Source organism: Hypanus sabinus, chromosome 30 (genome assembly GCF_030144855.1).
Source record: "Hypanus sabinus isolate sHypSab1 chromosome 30, sHypSab1.hap1, whole genome shotgun sequence".
Classification (NCBI taxonomy): Eukaryota; Metazoa; Chordata; class Chondrichthyes; order Myliobatiformes; family Dasyatidae; genus Hypanus; species Hypanus sabinus.
Window position 1 is genome coordinate 41,127,382 of NC_082735.1, and position 19,651 is coordinate 41,147,032.

The 19,651-nt window shown below is 42.7% G+C and overlaps 2 protein-coding genes across 3 annotated transcripts in view; both read right to left on the reverse strand.

The window, feature by feature from the left end:
* LOC132383606 (transcription factor HIVEP3) overlaps positions 1 to 19,651 on the reverse strand; it is a 764,495-nt gene that overhangs the window by 664,675 nt on the left and 80,169 nt on the right. The window contains exon 3 of one of the 2 annotated variants that reach the window (XM_059954798.1): positions 17,924 to 18,110. The exons of the other annotated variant lie outside the window; for it this stretch is intronic. The gene's annotated coding sequence lies outside the window, so the exon portion shown is untranslated. The remainder of the gene's footprint in view (positions 1 to 17,923; positions 18,111 to 19,651) is intronic. 2 annotated transcript variants of the gene reach the window in all.
* The window catches only part of LOC132383607 (uncharacterized), a 60,208-nt gene continuing 44,191 nt past the window's right edge, over positions 3,635 to 19,651 (reverse strand). The window contains exon 2 of the mRNA XM_059954808.1: positions 3,635 to 3,692. The gene's annotated coding sequence lies outside the window, so the exon portion shown is untranslated. The remainder of the gene's footprint in view (positions 3,693 to 19,651) is intronic.

Sequence of the window (19,651 nt, forward strand, 5' to 3'; positions counted from 1 at the left end):
ATCGATGACTATTGAGAGAGGTAAAAGGAGAAATGTGGCCATTCCCCTCAACAACAGGTATACTCCTTTGGATACTTCTGAAGGGGATGATCTATCTGGTCAAGGCAGCAACAGCCAGACCAATAGCACTGTGGTCAGCTCTGAGCCTTAGAAGGGCATGTGAAGTTAGGCGGAGAAATAGTTATAGGGGACTTGATCGTTAGGGGGACAGACAGGAGATTCTGCAGCAGCAAAAGTGATGCCAGGATAGTGTGTTGCCTCCCAGGTGCTAGGGTCCAGGATGTCTCTCAGTGGTTGCAGAATGTTCTTGAAGGGGAGGTTGAGCAGCCAGAGGCCATGGTACATGTTGGTACCAATGACACAGGCTGGAGATGGGTAAAGGTCCTGTGCAGTAAGTTTAGGGAGTTAAGAAGGAGGCTGAAGAGCATGACCTCCAAAGTGGTAATCTTGAGATTACTCCCGGTGCAACAAGCTACCGAAGGTCAGAACAGAAAAATAGCGCAGATGAGTGAGTGGCCGAGGAGATGGTGCAGGGGGCAGGGTTTCAAGTTTTTGGACCATTGGACCCTTTTCTGGGGAAGGGTGACCTGTACAAGTGGGATGGATTGCACTTGAACTGGAGGCGAACCGATATCCTGAGAGGGAGGATTTAAGCTAGATTTGCTGGGGAGTGGGAACCAAAGTGAGCAGGCAGAGGATGGGGCAGTTGGTGCACAGGTAGAGACAGCTTGTAGGGAGTCTGTGAGGAAGGATAGGTAGATGACAGAGCAAAGATGCACTCAGCCAGATGGTTTGAGATGTGTCTATTTTAATGCAAGAAGTATCATAGACAAGGCAGATAAACTTGATGAGCATGGATCAGTATGTGGAATTATGATGTTGTGGCATTACAGGAACTTGGATGTCTCAGGGGGAGGAATGACTGTTGAGTGTGACAGACTTTAGATGTTTCAAAAAGGATAGGGGGGGAGGAAAAAGAAGTGGAGGCATGGCACTGCTAATCAAGGCTGCAGAAAAGGAGGAAGTCATGGAGGGATTGTCTACTGATTCAGTGTGGGTGGAAGTCAGAAATAGAAAGGGGGCAATAACTCTACTGAGTGATTTTATAGACTCTCCAATAGTAACAGAGATACTGAGGAGCAGACAGGGAGGCAGATTCTGGAATGGTGCAATAATAATAGGGTTGTTATGACTGGTGATTTTAACTTTCCTGGCATTGACTGGCATTCCTTAGAGCAAGGGTTTTGGATGGGGGGAGCTTGTTAGGTTGTTCGGGAAGGTTTCCTGACACAGTATGTAGATAAGCCAACTAGAGCAGAGGCTGTACTTGATCCGGTATTGACAAATGAACCTGATCAGGTGTCAGGTCTCTCAGTGGGAGAGCATTTTGGAGGTAGAGATCATAACTCTATCTCCTTTACCATAATGCTGGAGAGGGATAGGAGCTGACAATTTAGGTAAAGATTTAATTGAGGTAGGGAGAAATATGATGCTATTAGGCAAAAGCTTGGGAGAATAAATTGGGAGCAGATGTTCTCAAGGAAATGCATGGCAGGAATGTGGCAGGGAATATTTGCATAGTGCTCTGCATAGGTATGTTCCATTGAGGTAGGGAAGGGATGGTAGGGTAAAAGAACCATGGAGTACAAAGGATGTAGAAAATCTAGTTAAGAAAAGAAATGCTTATGAAGGGTTCAAGAAATTAGGTACTGTTAGAGCTCTAGAAAGTTACAAGGTTGCCAAGGAAAAACCTAAGAACGAAATTAGAAGAGGTAGAAGGGCCATGAGAAGGCCTTGGCTAGCAGGATTAAGGAAAACCCAAAGGCATTCTATAAATTTGTGAAGAGCAAGAGGATGAGCTGTGTGAGACTAGGACCATTCAGGAGCAATAGCGGAAACGTGCATGGAGTCGGAAGAGGTAGCAGAGTTATTTAATAAATACTTTGCTTCAGTATTCACCAGGGGAAAAGACCTAGACAATTGTGGGGATGACTTACAGTGGACTGAAATACTTGAGCATGTAGACATCAAGAAAGTGGATGTGCTGGAGCTTTTGAAAAGCATTAAGTTAGGTAAGTTGCTAGGTCCAGACAAGATATACCCCAGGCTACTGTAGGAAGCAAGAGAGGAGATTGCTGAGCCTCTGGTAATGATCTTTGCATCTTCAATAGGGAAGGGAGAAGTACCAGAGGACTGGAGGATTGCAAATGCTGTTCCTTTGTTCAAGAAAGGGAGTAGAGATGACCCAGGAAATTATAGACCAGCGAGTCTTACTTCAGAGGTGGGCAAGTTGTCGGAGAAGATCCTGAAAGGTAGGATTTATGAGCACTTAGATTGACTTAATCTGACTGGAGATAGTCAGCATGACTTTGCCAAGGGCAGGTTATGCCTTACAAGCCTGATTGAACTCTTTGAGGATGTAACAAAACACATTGGTGAAGGTAGAGAAGTGAATGTAGTGTATATGGATTTCAGTAAGGCATTTGATAAGGTTTCCCATGCAAGGCTCATTCAGAAAGTAAGGAGACCTTGCTTTGTGGATCTAAAATTGGCTTGTCCACTAAAGGCAAAGGATGGTTGTAGATGGTTCATATTCTGCATGGAGGTCAGTGACCAGTGGTGTTTCACAGAGATCTGTTCAGGGACCTCTCCCCTTTGTGATCTTTATAAGTGACCTGAATGAGGAAGTAGAAAGGTGAATTAGTAAGTTTGATGATGATTCAAAAGTTGTGGATAGTCTGCAGGGTTGTCAGAGGTTACAGCACTACATCAGTAGGATGCAGAACAGGGCTGAGAAGCAGAAGGTGGAGTTCAACCCAGATAAGTGTGAAGTGGTTCATTTTGGTAGATTAAATTTGAAGACATAATATAATATTAATGGAAGGACTCTTGGCAGCATGGAGCATCAGAGAGAGCTTGGGGTCTATGTCCATAGGACACTTAAAGCTGTTGCGCAGATTGACAGTGTTGTTAAGAAGGCGTATGGTGTGTTGGCCTTTATCAGCCATGGGACTGAACTCAGGAGACATGAGGTAATGTTACAGCTATATAAGACTTTAGTTAGACCCCACTTAGAGTTCTTTGTTCAGTTCTGGTCACCTCACAACAGGGAGGATGTGGATACTATAGAGAGGATGCAGAGGAGATTTACAAGGATATTGCCTGAAATGGAAAACATGCCTTATGAGAATAACCATATAACAATTACAACATGGAAACAGGCCATCTCAGCCCTTCAAGTCCATGCCAAACGCTTACTCTCACCTAATCCCACTGACCCGCACGCAGCCCATAACCCTTCATTCCTTTCCTGCCCATATACCTATCCAATTTTGCTTTAAATGACAACACCGAACCTGCCTCTACCACTTCTACTGGAAGCAAGTACCACACAGCTACCACTCTCTCAGTAAAGAAATTCCCCCTCATGTTACCCTTAAACTTTTGCCCCCTAAGTCTCAACTCATGTCCTCTTGTTTGAATTTCCCCTACTCTCAATGGAAAAAGCCTATCCATGTCAACACTATCCATCCCCCTCATAATTTTAAATACCTCTATCAAGTCCCCCCTCAACCTTCTACACTCCAAAGAATAAAGACCTAACTTGTTCAATCTTTCCCTGTAACTTAGGTGCTGAAACTCAGGTAACATTCCAGTAAATCTTCTCTGTACTCTCTCTATTTTGTTGACATCTTTCCTATAATTCGGTGACCAGAACTGTACACAATACTCCAAATTCAGCCTTACCAATGCCTTGTACAATTTTAACATTACATCCCAACTCCTATACTCAATGCTCTGATTTATAGAGGCCAACATACCAAGAGCTTTCTTCACCACCCTATCCACATGAGATTCCACCTTCAGGGAACTATGCACCATTATTCCTAGATCACTCTGTTCTACTGCATTCTTCAATGCTCTACCATTTACCATGTACGTCCTATTTAGATTATTCCTACCAAAATGTAGCACCTCACACTAATCAGCATTAAACTCCATCTGCCATCGCTCAGCCCACTCTTCTAATTGGCCTAAATCTCTCGGCAAACTTTGAAAACCTACATCCACAATGCCACCTGCCTTAGTATCACCTGCATACTTACTAATCCCATTTATCACCCCATCATCCAGATCATTAATGTATATGACAAACAACATTGGACCCAGTACAGATCCCTGAGGCACACAGCTAGTCGCCAGCCTCCAACCTGACAAACAGTTGTCCACCACTACTCTCTGGCATCTCCCATCCAGCCACTGTTGAATCCATTTTACTACTTCAATATTAATACCTAATGATTGAACCTTCCTAACTAACCTTCTGTGCAGAACCTTGTCAAAGGTCTTACTGAAATCCATAGAGACAACATCCACTGCTTTACCCTCGTCAACTTTCCTCGTAACCTCTTCAAAAAATTCAGTAAGATTTGTCAAATATGACATTCCACACAGAAATCCATGTTGACTGTTCCTAATCAGACCCTGTCTATCCAGGTAATTATATATACCATCTCTAAGAATACTTCCTATTAACTTACGCACCACAGACGTCAAACTGACAGGCCTATAATTGCTAGGTTTACTCTTAGAACCCTTTTTAAACAATGGAAGCACATGAGCAATATGTCAATCCTCCAGCACCATCACCGTTTCTAATAACATTTAAAATATTTCTGTCAGAGCTCCTGCTATTTCAACACTAACCTCCCTCAAGGTCCTAGGGAATATCCTGTCAAGACCAGGAGATTTATCCATATTTATATTCCTTAAAAGCACCAGTACTTCCTCCTCTTTAATCGTCATAATTTCCATAACTTCCCTACTTGTTTCCCTTACCTTACACAATTCAAAATCCTTCTCCTTAGTGAATACCGAAGAAAAGAAATGGTTCAAAATCTCCCCCATCTCTTTCGGCTCCATACATAACTGTCCACTCTGATTCCCTAAGGGACCAATTTTATCCCTCACTATCCTTTTGCTATTAATATAACTGTAGAACCCTTTGGATTTATTTTCACCTTACGTGCCAAAGCAACCTCGTATCTTCTTTTAGCTTTTCTAATTTCTTTCTTAAGACTCTTCTTACATTCTTCATATTCCTCGAGCACCTTATTTACTCCATGCTGCCTATATTTATTGTAGAAATCTCTCTTTTTCCTAACCAAGTTTCCAATATCCCTTGAAAACCATGGTTCTCCAAAACTTTTAACCTTTCCTTTCAACCTAACAGGAACATAAAGATTCTCTACCTTCAATTTTTCACCTTTAAATGACTACCATTTCTCTATTACATCCTTCCCATAAAACAAATTGTCTCAATCCACTCCTTCTAAATCTTTTCGCATCTCCTCAAAGTTAACCTTTCTCCAATCAAAAATCTCAACCCTGGGTCCAGACCTATCCTTCTCCATAACTATATTGAAACTAATGGCATTGTGATCACTGGACCCAAAGTGTTCCCCAACACATACCTCTGTCACCTGACCTTTTTCATTCCTTAACAGAAGATCCAACACTGCCCCTTCTCTAGTTGGTACCTCTATGTATTGCTGCAAAAAACTATCCTACACACATTTTACAAACTCCAAACCATCCATCCCTTTTACAGTATGGGCTTCCCAGTCTATATGTGAAAAATTAAAATCTCCCACAATCACAACCCTGTGCTTACTACAAATATCTGCTATCTCCTTGCATATGTGCTCCTCCGATTCTCACTCCCCTTTAGGTGGTCTATAATACATCCCTATAAGTGTTACTACACCTCTCCCATTCCTCAAATCCACCCAAATAGCCTCCCTAGACGAGCCCTCTATTCTATCCCGCCAGGGCACCGCTGTAATATTTTCTCTGACAAGCAACACACCTCCCCCTCCAATTCTATCACACGTGAAGCAACGAAATCCAGGAATATTTAGTTGCCAATTACACCCCTCCTGCACCCATGTTTCACTAATAGCTACAACATCATATTCCAAGTATCAATCTATGCTCTAAGCTCGTCCACCTTTCTTACAATGCTCCTAGCATTAAAATAAATGCATTTAAGAAATTCTCCACTTCTTCCTCTCTGTTTATCTCTAACAGTACAGAGAACTTTACTGTCTTCTTTTTCTTCTTTCTCTCATACATCTGTTCCTACACTCTGGTTGCCCTCCCCCTCATATCTAGTTTAAATCCACTGGAGCCTCTCTAGCAAACCTACATGCAAGAATATTTGTCCCCCTCCAGTTCAGATGTAAACCGTCCCACCGGAACAGGTCCCACCTTCCCTGGAAAACTGCCCAATTATCTACAAATCTGAAGCCCTCCCTCCTGCACCATGTCTTTAGCCACGTGTTGATCTGCACTATCTTACTATTTCTAAACCCACCTGCACGTGGCACTGGTAGCAATCCTGAGATTGCTATCCTGGAAGTCCTGTCCTTTAACTTGGCACCTAGCTCCCTGACCTCACCTTTCAGGACCTCCTCACTCTTCCTACCCACGTCATTGGTCCCTACATGGACCACGACATCAGGCTGCTCACCTTCCCTCTTAAGAATACTAGGAACTCAATCTGAGATATCGTGGACCCTGGCACCGGGAGGCAACAGACCATCTGGGATTCTCAATCTCTTCCACAGAACCTCCTATCTGCCCCCCTAACTATCGAATCCCCTATCACTACTGCTCTCCTCTTTTCCCTCCTTCCCTTCTGAGCTGAGGGTCCAGTCTCGGTGCCAGAGACACAACCACTGCAACTTGTCCCTGGTAGGTCGTCCCCACCAACAGTATCCAAAACGGTATACTTATTGTTGATGGGAATGGCCACCAGGGTGCTCTGCTCTTCCTGTCTATTCCCCTTCCATCTCCGGACTCCTGACCCAACTACCTGTCTCCTGACTCCTAGGGGTGATTATCTCCCTGTAACTCCTGTCTATTTCCGCCTCTGCCTCCCAAATGATCCGAAGTTCATCCAGCTCCAGCTCCCTAACATGGTTTGTCAGGAGCTGCAGCTGGACGCACCGTTTGCAGGTGTAGTCATCAGCAACAACTGTGCTCGCTCTGACTTCCCAAATTCTGCAAACGGAGCACTCAACTGCCCTAACTGCTGCCTCCATTACCTACTCCTAAGCTAATTAGATTAATTAAAGGAGCTTACCCAGCCTTACCACACCTGGAGTGAATAGGTTGAGTGAACTTGGCCTCTTCTCCTTGGAGCAACAGAGGATGAGAGGTGACCTAATAGAGGTCTATAAGATGATGAGAGGCATTGATCATGTGGATAGCCAGAGGCTTTTTCCCAGGGCTGAAATAGCTAACATGAGAGGGCATAGTTTTAAAGTGCTTGGAAGTAGGTACAAGGGGATATCAGAGGTAGCTTTTTCACACAGAGAATGATGGGTGTGTGGAATGCACTGCCAGTGATAGTGATAGAGGTCAATACAACAGGGTCTTTTAAGAGACACTTAGATATGTACACAGAGCTTAGAAAAATGGAAGGCTATGCGGTAGGGAAATTCTAGGCAGTTTCTGGAGTAGGTTACGTGGTCGGCACAATATTGTGGGCCAAAATATGCTGTAATATGCTGTAGGTTTCTATGGTCTATGAGACAGATTGCCACATTCTTCTCAGGCACTGATATAATTGAAGCCTGCTTGAAGCACCTGGATTCCTCAGACTGTCAAAGCCAGAACTTAAAGATCTCATTCCAGCCAGCTGATCAGCGCAGGTCTTTAGTACTCAGCCAGGTACCCCAATCTAGGCAAGACGCTTTCCATGTGTTCATTCTCTTGAAGGATGCACTCACGTTGGCCTCAGAGACTGAACTCACAGGGGGCTGTGGGAGTTTGTGAAGGTGCCTCCATGTTTTGATGGCCAAAGCAAACATAGAAGGCATTGAGTCCTTCTAAGAGAGAAGCCTGGATTTCACCTCTGTCTCTGGTTTCACTTTGTAGGAGGTAATGACATTCAAACCCTGCCATGGCTGTCAAGTATCCACCAGTGACTCAAGTTTGGTCCGGAATTGCATTTTGCACATGAGATGGCTTTTCAGAGGTTGTACCTGGACAACTTGTATCTTACTTGGTTGCCAGACCTGAATGTCCCTGAACTGGCCCTCAGCAGATTACCGATCTCATGGTTCATCCAGGGCTTCTGGTTGGGTAAGATTCTGAATGATTTTGTGGGGACATACTTGTCCACAACTTTTTTAATAATGTCAGGACATAGTGAACACAGGTTTAAGGCAAGTTAGAAGATCTGAGACTATGCTTTTCCATACAGAAACTGGTGAAGATCAGGAACAAGCGCCAGAGGAGGAGATGGTGGAGACAGATATAAATACAAGGTTTAAAAGATACTTGGACAGGACTTGTACAGGAAAGACATGAAGGGATACAGGCCTAATGTAGGCAAAACTGGATATGTATAGATAGACAACACAGACAGCAGGAAAGAGGTGTACAAAAAGTGCCTGCTTCTGTGCTGTACGTTTCTATGTTTTTTTCTGGGGTTTTTTTGAGAGCCAGTTGACAAGAGCAGGAAGCCAGAAGTCAGGCCTGAGAGGAATGTGACAGTAAGCATATCAGCAAAAGGAGAATCAAGAGAAAGAGCATTGTTTTAATCACACCACAACAAACTAACTTAGACTATTAAGGTAACAAACCAAACAGGAAAGAACATTTTAATCTAGTTAAATCCTATTTCTAAATATAATTAACCAACTAGTTATACAAACAGAATATTCAGAGGAAACACTGAGTGAAAAGTACATTTTATTTAAGCAAGACTGAGTGCAAATTAATTTATACTTCCGTGTCTGCCCTTAATCACTCCAGCAGCACTTCTAAAGCTGCTATCCTCCACAGATCTATTTAGTGTAATCCAAATGAGTTCTCCCTTTCAGCACACAAACTAATCGTTCAAATTCCCCAAGCAGTTTGCTCACAGTCCTTTGTGGAAGAAAGCCATGTTTAAGATTAATTCTCAGTCTGGATTCTGGGCGAAGGGGTGCTAATGATAGCCCAGAAAGGGAAAAATCAGAACCATGCAGGGCTCCCCAATTCTGATCTCAGTACAGATAATATGTTCACGTGAGAGAATGGTTATGGGATTTATGATCCTCCAACTTGCCTATAGGCACACTTTAATTAAATATATTACACCACAACAAGGCTCTAAGTTACACTTGATATTTAAATTAACTGAATATTTGACTGATCTTTATAAATAAAGTACAAGTCGATTTTGCTGACTAATATTTCAAATAAAGATTCATTGATTCATTGATTTAAAAGTAGATTGATGGAGTGAACCTACTACAGATGATGTTGAAGGAAACAATCTGTTCAGTCTCATCAAAAAAGCTCAGCAATCCACCTTTCTTGGTCATAAACACACTACCGCTTCATCTCAATGAATTTATTTAATCTTATTTAGAGATACAGAACGTAACAGGCCCTTCCAGCCCTTCGAGCCGCACCAGCTGGCAACCCGACAAACCCTAACCTAACCACAGGACAATTTACAATGACAATTAATCTATCTGGTATGTCTTTGGACTGGGGGAGGAAATCAGAGGGCCAGAAGAAAACCAGGCATTTCATGGGGAGGACATTTGGAGACTCCTTACAGAAGACGCCGTAATTAAACTTTGAATTCTAATGCCCCAAGCTGTAATAACATTATGCTAACTGTTACACTACTGTGGCACCCCGCTTGCTTAAAGAAAATATCTGCAGTAGGAAGTGTAACATGCAAATAGTGCCCAGCAAGATTCCAAACACAAAGTGATAAAGGTAAAATAATTGATGACATGGGTTAAATCATGAGTATTATTGAGATGAAAACTCACTTGCAGAGTTGCATCATCTTTTATGTCCTTGTGACAGAGATCAGGCCTTGGGTCAAGGAATAATCTTATTAACAGATCTTCTTAGTGTCACCCATCTGGATGCATGAGCAGACCTCAGTACAGGCATCGGCATTGACATGTGTTTTAGCTTAAATAGAATTTAGCTTTTTTTAGAAATTTCCCAAAGAAAATCTTTAAACTTCACTGCAAAACTTGGAAATACTAACTAAACTAAAAGTGAATGCAACCTTACAGATAATATTTTATTTTTATGAACTTTCAAGGTTATAATCAGCAGTTTTAAGCAACCTCACGCCTTCTGATCCTGCCCCCAATCCAACCACCACATACTGTATTTCTGTCAGCTTAACTTTCCTTTGATAAATATTACAAACTAATCAGCCCTATCTCACAAAGACTATATCTCTTAATGGAAATCTCTTCATTGGGCCCTTTGGCCCATTGAATTCATGCCAGCCATCAACCAAGCTCCTTTTAATCACTGTATTCCTATTAATTACCCCCTCAAATGTACAATCTGTACACAGATGGTATCAGAGGGAGAGACTGAACCTGGGTTGCTAGTCAATTATGCTTCTGCATCCTAATTCTGGAAGAGAAGGAAGCTCTGAACTTGGACTAACTCCACCATTATCAGGTTGAGCCAAACAAAGATATAGGCTCATCGTCTTCTCCGAGGATCATCACCTCGTCATGGTGGAGAGGCTTGTGAGTTCCTGAGATCTCAAGAGTGATTTAGCCACCTGGCATTTAGCTCCAGGTAGGGTCATCCACGGCAGTAAGGTTAAGGGGAAAGTTCCAGACAAAGAGCAATCCAATCAAGACCTCAACAATGGAGCTGGCAGAAGATGATGGCACATCACAACAGCAGCAAAAAGGGAAAAAGGCTGCAGCAGTGAAGGGTTCCCAACCATCTTGCAATCCATGCCACTGGGCCTTTACCCCAAGGAGTGTATGGTGGTTCTCTGTGCATCAGCATTCCCATGTTAAACAAAGTAAAGGACAGACATTCTCCATTAAGAAAATCCATGTTAACATCCTGTATTCACTAACGGACAACCCCTTAAGAGAATATCTACCCAACTCAAGTGATCGCACTACTAGACTCGCTGTGACCTTGTGAATAGAAGGGAATGCTGAAAACTCATATGCCAAGCTAAATTAGTTTGTAGCAGCCCCCAAAAAAGAGAAGTTAGTAATGTTTTTAAAGTTTTTTTTCATAGCTCACTTGATGTGAGGGAAGATTAACACTACAGAATGTTAAAAACATGAGTTTAACCGCGGATCCCAATAGTCCCCTCTTCTCTCACTGAAATTTGCACAGAAGCAAAAAGAATAAGAGTCATTTCATTAAGGAGAACTTTACATCCAAAATATAAAGCTCCCTGTGAAGGAAATGTTGTTGTTTGGAAACATTCTATTTTGGAATGATAGTATCGGAGGTCAGGGCTGCATTCAGAGCTTAGAGCACAGTATTTATCTTGGCAGGACTCTGTTCCAGGGATTGATGATTTATATAGTCACATTTGAGAGGGTCAAGCTACCATCCTATCCAGAAAATGGGTTTTCTTTGCTGCTCACCAGCAAAGAATCATTCTGAAGCAACAACTTGGCTGGGTCTTGCACTTTCTCATTTGTCAGAGGTTGTGGGTATCAGGTTCAATCTAGGGCCTGGACCATGTCCTCCCAGCTGACATTCCCAGTCTAGTGTATGGTAAGTGCTGTCCTTCAAGCAAACCTCACATTGACTGCTCCAAGGGCAGGGAAATCTTGTTGCTGCCCAAACCCTCCAGTCATTTCTAACACTATTTGCTCACTCAAATACTTGACTACAGTGTTTCTTTCACAGGCAGTAAAGTTTGATAGCACACGCAAGCTAAGCTGACTTTTTCCTCCAAGGTTGGGTGAGATTAGAACTAGAGGTCTTAGATTAAAGATGAAAGGTGAACTATCTAAGGGAAACCTGAGAGGGAACATATTCAAGGGTGGAGACTACACAAGTAGTGGATGCAGGCTTGATTTCAATATTTAAGAGAAGTTTGGAAAAATACATGGATGGAAGGGGTCTGGAGGGCTACAGTTCAGGTGTGGGTCGATGCAACTAAGATTAATAGTTCAGAACAGACGAGATGAGCTGAATGGCCTGTTTCTGCAACTGAGATCAGAGAAGATAAAATTCTACCTTCTACAGATAATTGGGAGAGACTTTCAACTTTGAATATGCAGTAATGCATACATGATGGACACAGATACACTCAGTAAAAGGCTGTTAGGCTGGGAGAAACAAAGGGGTCTGAGTATCCTCATGCTTTGGAACTGAAATTGGTTATTATTGTCACAGGTACCAAGATACAGTGAAAAACTTGTCTTGCAAACTGTTTATACCATGCAATTGATTACGCAGTACATTGCGGTAGGACAAAGTAAAACAAGGTCAGAAAGCAAAATAGTATAACACCTACGGAGAAAGTGTAGCACAGGTAAAACAGTAAAAGTGCAAGATCATAACAAGGTAAATTGTGAGGTCAACAGTCCATCTTATTGTACTAGGGAGCCATTCAATGGACTGACAACAGTGGGGGAGAAACTGTCCTTGAACCTGATGGTACGTAATTTCAAGTGTTTGTACTTTTTGCCCTTTGAGAAAGGAAAGAAGAAAGAATGCCCAGAGTGATTTGCAAAAGGTGGGCATGCAAGTACACCCAAGTACTTAGGAAAGCAAATAGAATATTAGAGTTTACAATGCTATTATCTGAATACAAAAATCTCTATGCTGTGTAGGGCACCATATATCCGGTGTATGGTGTACAGTATTGGTTTCCCTTTAAAAAGAAGGATATTAATATACTAGAAGCAGTTCAAAAGAGGTTTCCATGTCTCATACCTGGAATATATGACTTATGAAAGGTTGAAATTACTAGGTATATTCCACATAGGTAGAAGTTAACTGTCTGACACAATACAGCACCAGAAATTACTTCTGATATATTACTAGAAACAAGGCAAGCAATTTACAAACATCCAGCTCCTGCCACCAGCTGGAAGATGAAAGGTCAAGGCAACCTGTTTCAGAGTTATGGTGCCAGCCACAAGACAGGAGAGGTGACCCTCTGTTGGTCCTAGCTATCTGTTGTTGGTGTAGCGCTGTCTGTGACTGACAAGATCAACGCAAGAGTGGCAGTCTCTATTTTGACTGAGAGTTGACTGAGAGACTCCCAGACTTGGTGAAGCAGGTGAGGCAGGCAAGAGTTGATGCAGCCTTCCCAATACTTGTCGATCTATGAGTCCAAGGAGAGTTTGTCACTGATGATGGACCCCAGGTATGTGAACTGATAAACAACACCCAGTTTGTAATTATCAATGGTAATAACCGGTGGTGCCTCCAAATCTTGTCCCGAGACGTTTGTTTATTTTTAGGCTGATAGCAAGACCAAATTCCTTGTAGACCTGGGAGAAGTGATCCATTTAGCTCTGGAGGTGCTGCAGAGTGTGGGTTGAAACTGCTGCATCATCTGCAAACTGCATAGCATCACACACTTCGATTTTGGCTCTTAGGCAGGCAAGGTTAAAAAGACTGCCATCTGATCTAGTGTCGAGGTAGATTCCCTCTATTGTAGTGACAAATGTGTGCCCCAGGGCAAAGGACAAAGACAGCCTCGTTTGGTGTCACTGCTTATGTTGAAGGGCTCTGAAGAGCTGTTGTTGTACTGCGCAGTCCCCTTCATGTTATGGAAGGAGTTGATCATCTTCTGTAGTCCTAGCAGGCAGCCTACCTTCGAGGTGATTTGAAAAATAAGTTTTCTAAAGTAAGTACGTAACACTGTTTGGCATAACATTGTGGGCCAAAGGGCCTGTATTGTGCTGTAGGTATTCTATGTTTTCTATGTTTCTATAAGTCACATGCCTTGGTGAGATTAATAAATACAATGTTGGGGTGGGGGTACTTTTGTTCACTGCACTTCTCCTACAGTTGGTGGAGAAAGAAAATCATGTTAATAGTTGACTTTCTAGCACAAAAGCCATTCTGTGACTCCAGGTAGACACTTTCAGCCTTTCTGTAGGTGGACCAAGAAGCCTCAGGCAAAGACTCTGCCTTCAACATTCAAGAGGGAGATATCCCTGTAGTTGTTACAGTCACTTCTCTTAGTTTTTGTGAAGATTAATGATTTTGGCGTCCCTTACATGCTGTGATACAGCTTCTTCCTGCCAGCACTGACAAAGGATTTCATGCAATGGGTGCAGAAGAGTTATCATGCAGTGACTGATCATGGTCTGGGGGAGTCCTATCATTGCCTGGTGCCTTCCCTGAGACCAAGCTGCTGATGGCCTTGTAAAGCTCCTTTAGGGTAGGCTCTATATCCAGTTTTTCCATTATCAGCCACCACTCAACGGTGTCCAGGTCTGAGGTGATGACTGCGTTCACTCTGGACTAGAGGTCAGAGTAGCGTTCTACCCATCTCTCTATCTGTTTGCTCCTGTCCATGTTTACTTCCCCATTGGTCAATTCAAAAGATGTCATCTTCCTCTGAGAGGGGCCAAGGGCATTCTTGATGCCATCATACATACTGTTGATATTTCCTCGCAGTGCTGTGGTCTGGATGTCTTCACTGAGCTGCATCAAGTACTCACCTGCTGCAGTGCCGGGCAGTCTTCCAGCACTTCCAGCAGCCCTGAAGATCTGTAGGTTCCTCTGAGTAGGTGGAAGTGCATTTGGCTTCATTGACGGGGATCATCAGAATCAGAATTATTAACACATGTGACATGAAATTTGTCAACTTAGCAGCAAGCAGTTTAAAGAAATACATAATAAAGCAGAGAAAAAATAAATAAATAAAATATAAAAATAATAATAATAAACAAGTAAATCAATTACATACATTGAATAGATTTAAAAAACATGTAAAAACAGAAACACTGTATATCAAAATAAAATGAGGTAGGGTCCAAAGATTCAATGTCCATTTAGAAATCAGATGACAGAGAGGAAGAAGCTGTTCCTGAATCGCTGAGTGTGCCTTCAGGCTTCTGTGCCTCCTACCTGATGGTAACAGTGAGAAAAGGGCATGTCCTGGGTGCTGGAGGTCGTTAATAAAGGACACTGCCTTTCTGAGACACCGCTCCCTAAAGGTGTCCTGGGTACTTCGTAGACTAGTACCTAAGATGGAGCTGACTAGATTTACACCCTTCTGCAGCTTCTTTTTGTCCTGTGCAGTAGTCCCTCCATACCAGACAGTGATGCAGCCTGTCAGAATGCTCTCCACAGTACAACTATATAAGTTTTTGAGTGTATTTGTTGACATGCTAAATCTCTTCAAACTCCTAATAAAGTACAGCCACTGTCCTGCCTTCTTTATAACTCCATTGATATGTTGGGACCAGGTTAGATCTTCAGAGATTTTGACACCCAGGAACTTGAGGCTGCTCACTCTCTCCACTTCTGATCCCTCTATGAGGATTGGTATGTGTTCCTTCGTCCTACCCTTCCTGAAGCCCACAATTAGCTCTTCCGTCTTACTGACGTTGAGTGCCAGGTTGTTGCTGCGGCACCACTCCATTAGTTGGCATATCTCACTCCTGTATGCTCTCTCGTCAGCACCTGAGTTTCTACCAACAATGGTTGTATCATCAGCAAATTTATAGATGGTATAGATAGCCACACAGTCATGGGTATATAGAGAGTAGAGCAGAGGGCTAAGCACACACCCCTGAGGTGCACCAGTGTTGATGGTCAGCGAGGAGGAGATGTTAACACCAATCAGCACAGATTGTGGTCTTTCAGTTAGGAAGTTGAGGATCCAATTACAGAGGGAGGTACAGAGGCCCAGATTCTGCAACTTCTCAATCAGGATTGTGGGAATGATGGTATTAAATGCTAAGCTATAGTCGATGAACTGCCTCTTGACGTAGGTGTTTGTATTGTTCAGGTGGCTTAAAGCCATGAGAAGAGCCATTGAGATTGCATCTGCCATTGGCTTATTGTGGTGATAGGCAAAATGCAATGGGTCCAGGTCCTTGCTGAGGCATGAGTTCAGTCTAGTCATGACCAAACTCTCAAAGCATTTCATCCCTGTCGATGTGAGTGGTACTGGGCGATAGTCATTAAGGCAGCTCCCGGTGTGGCCTCCTCTACATCGGCAAGATCCATATAACAATTACAGCACAGAAACAGGCCATCTCGGCCCTTCTAGTCTGTGCCAAACGCTTACTCTCATCTAGTCTCACTGACCCGCACACAGCCCATAACCCTCCATTCCTTTCCTGTCCATATACCTATCCAATTTTACTTTAAATGACAATACTGAACCTGCCTCTACCACTTCTACTGGAAGCCCGTTCCACACAGCTACCACTCTCTCAGTAAAGAAATACCCCCTCGTGTTACCCTTAAACTTTTGCCCCTAAGTCTCAACTCATGTCCTCTTGTTTGAATTTCCCCTACTCAATGGAAGAAGCCTATCCACGTCAACTCTATCTATCCCTCTCAAAATTTTAAATACCTCTATCAAGTCCCCCCCTCAACCTTCTACGCTCCAAAGAATAAAGACCTAACTTGTTCAATCTTTCTTTGTAATGTAGGTGCTGAAACCCAGGTAACATTCTAGTAAATCTCTGTACTCTCTATTTTGTTGACATCTTTCCTATAATTCGGTGACCAAAACTGCAGACCCGACGCAAATTGGGGGACTGCTTCATCGAGCACCTCCGCTCCGTCCGCCTCAACAGACAGGATCTCCTGGTTGCCACCCACTTCTACTCTGCTTCACATTCCCATTCGGATATGTCCATACTTGGTCTCCTCTACTGCCATGATGAGGCCAAACTCAGACTGGAGGAGCAACACCTCATATACCGTCTGGGTGGTCTCCAGCCCCTTGGCATGAAAATCAAATTCTCCAGCTTCCGGTAATTCCCTCCCTCTCCCTTCCCCCATCCCAGTTTCACTTTGCCTCTTCTTCCAGCTGCCTATCACCTCTCTCATGATTCTGCCTTCTTCTACTACCCATAGTGCTTTCCCCTTACATTCTTTATTCACCTTTCCTGCCTATCCCCTCCCTGCTTCCCCTCCCCACCACTTGCTTTCCTGTGATTGGCCTTCTCCTTCCCACCCTACCACCACCTTCTTTCTAGGGCCCCTAACCCCTCCCTTTTCAGTCCTGATGAAGGGTCTCGGCCCGAAATGTTGACTACTCGCTTCCATGGATGCTGCCCGACCTGTTGAGTTCCTCCAGCATGTTATATGTGTTGAATTGAGAGCAAGTTGCTGTGTATGCAACAAACTCCCCCTCTCCATGCAGTTGATGAGTCTAAACAAAAGCAGAGTTTAGCACCAATGGCACTGCAGGAGTTCCCAGTCAGCACTGAGCTCAATGCAGAACTGCCTGAGGGAATCCAGCTCCAGACCCAAAGGGTTTTACTAATGAAGCCTTCCCTATTAGTGGGTAATGCAACAAGACAGTGAAGGTTTGAAATCAGAGTTTTCTTTCGCCTAGATGATCTGCCAGCCATGACTAACAAGTTCTATCCAACCTGGAGTTCATACAGCTTCCGGTTCAATTACAGTTTAGGTACAGAGGAGATATCAGGGTTAAGTTTTTTACACAGAGAGTGGTGAGTGCATGGAATGGGCTGCTGGCGATGGTGGTGCAGACGGATATGATAGGGTCTTTTAAGGGACTCTTGAACAGGTATATAGAGCTGAGAAAAATAGAGGGTTATGGGTAACCCTAGGTAATTTCTCAGGTAAGGACATGTTCAGCACAGCTTTGTGGGCCGAAGGGCCTGTATTATACTGTAGGTTTTCTATGTTTCAAGTTTAATTGGCATTCAACCATACATGAATACCGCCAAATAAAACGGTGTTACGCCAGGGCAAGCTGCAAAGCACAGTAGCAACAGTCATACACAGCACAAGGCACATATAGTACATATAAGACAGAAGTAAAAATAGTCACACAAAAAACTATAAAATAGCCCAAGTGTCTGAGTTCATGAACATTGTCGACAAAAACAAGCCTGCAGCAGTCTTTAGTCAAACACAATCCAGAAAATAAAACACTCACATTACCAATTTCCAACAGGGTCATGCGATCACAAGAAAAATGACTAAGAAAATCACTCGTTGTTAAACTGCAGGCCACCTTCATGCTCTGATTCCAAGGCCTTTTCGCAGCAGGCAGCAACACGGTCCACACCAAGCCCAGCTCCTTCCACCAACGAACAGCTCACTGATGGAGTAGACCTGTAGTACTTGCAATTGTAAAAAAGACATTTGTAAAAGATAATATAACCTTTGATTAGCTGTACAGTGACTGCGGCGTCCAAGCGCGCCACCATCTTAACAAACAGACAAATAGTTTATATAGGACACGAGACAATTTGCATTGTACAAACAAACAGGTGACTTTGTCCCTGAAACTAAACCAAACTGTGACACTGGGAGTATGAAATAAACATTAAAAAAAAAGCTATAAAAATTGCAAGTCAGGCAGGATCTGTGGAAAGAGATACAGTCAACAGTAAGGTTGAAGACCTTCATTAGAACTTTGGTGTTGTTACTGGTTTGTAATTGGCACATATACAAAGACACAGTGAAACGCTTATTTTGTATACTGTTTACACAGATAAAATTATTACATTGAGCAGGAATAAAACAATGACTATGCAAAATAAAGTGTAAAGGGTACCAAAACAATGCAGTGGAGGTAAATTATAAAGTACAAGAGGTTGGTTGTGAGGTCAGTCTTATCATTTAAGAGGTCCGTTCTTTGACCTGAAAGGTTAGTTGCTTCTCTTTCCTCAGATGCTGCCTGACCTGCTCAGTGTTTTCAGTATTTTCCTTTTCTATTAGTCTTGTTCACATCTTGTGAATGGTCTGTGCGGTCTATTATGCCTAATCAGGAGTCATTTTGGACTTTCAGTTGGAACATTATAACAGATCATCAATTTGACTCTGTGTGGGAAAACTAATGACTCGAACAAAAGTGTTTTCCCACTTTCTCCTTTCTTTTTCCTCTTCCCCTACCCCAATAACTGCAACATGCGTGCAAAATAATTTATAAATGAAGAAAAGCGGTAACAATTCATGTCATGAAGAAGGATTTTAGCTCGAAATGTCAAATGTTTCTTCCTTTTGATAGATACTGCCTGACCTGCTGAGTTCCTCTGGCATTTGTATGTTTTAAACTTCTGTGTTAATCTACCCTAACCCTAATACTGCCATCAGGAAGGTGGTACTGGAACCTCAGGACCCACACCACCAGGTTCAAGAACAATTATTAGCCCTCAGTCATTAGGTTCATCATCACTCAACTTCACTCACTTCAGTTGCTACAATCTATGGGAACTTTCAAGAACGTTATCTCATGTTCTTGATGTTCATTGTTTACTTATTTTTTTCTTTCTTTTTGTACTTGCACAACTTGTTGGCTTTTGCACACTGGTTGCCCACCCTGTTGGTACAGCCGGTCATTGATTCTATTATGGTTATTGGATTTATTGAACATGCCTGCAAGAAAATAAATTTCAGGGTTGCATATGGTGACATGTATGTACCTTGATAATAAATTTACTTTGAACTTTGATACACATTCACCCTTCCAACACATGTAATTCTGCAGTTTTCAGCCCAAAGAGTTAACTGTTTCTCTTTTGACAGATGCTATGAGGCCTGCTGAATGTCTCCAGCTTTCAACTCCAATTAGGCTGGAATTTAATATTTGCTAAATTTTTATTTATTTTGTTTAATTCAGTGCATCAGGTAATTCAAGTGTTAAGTCCTCATTTGGAAG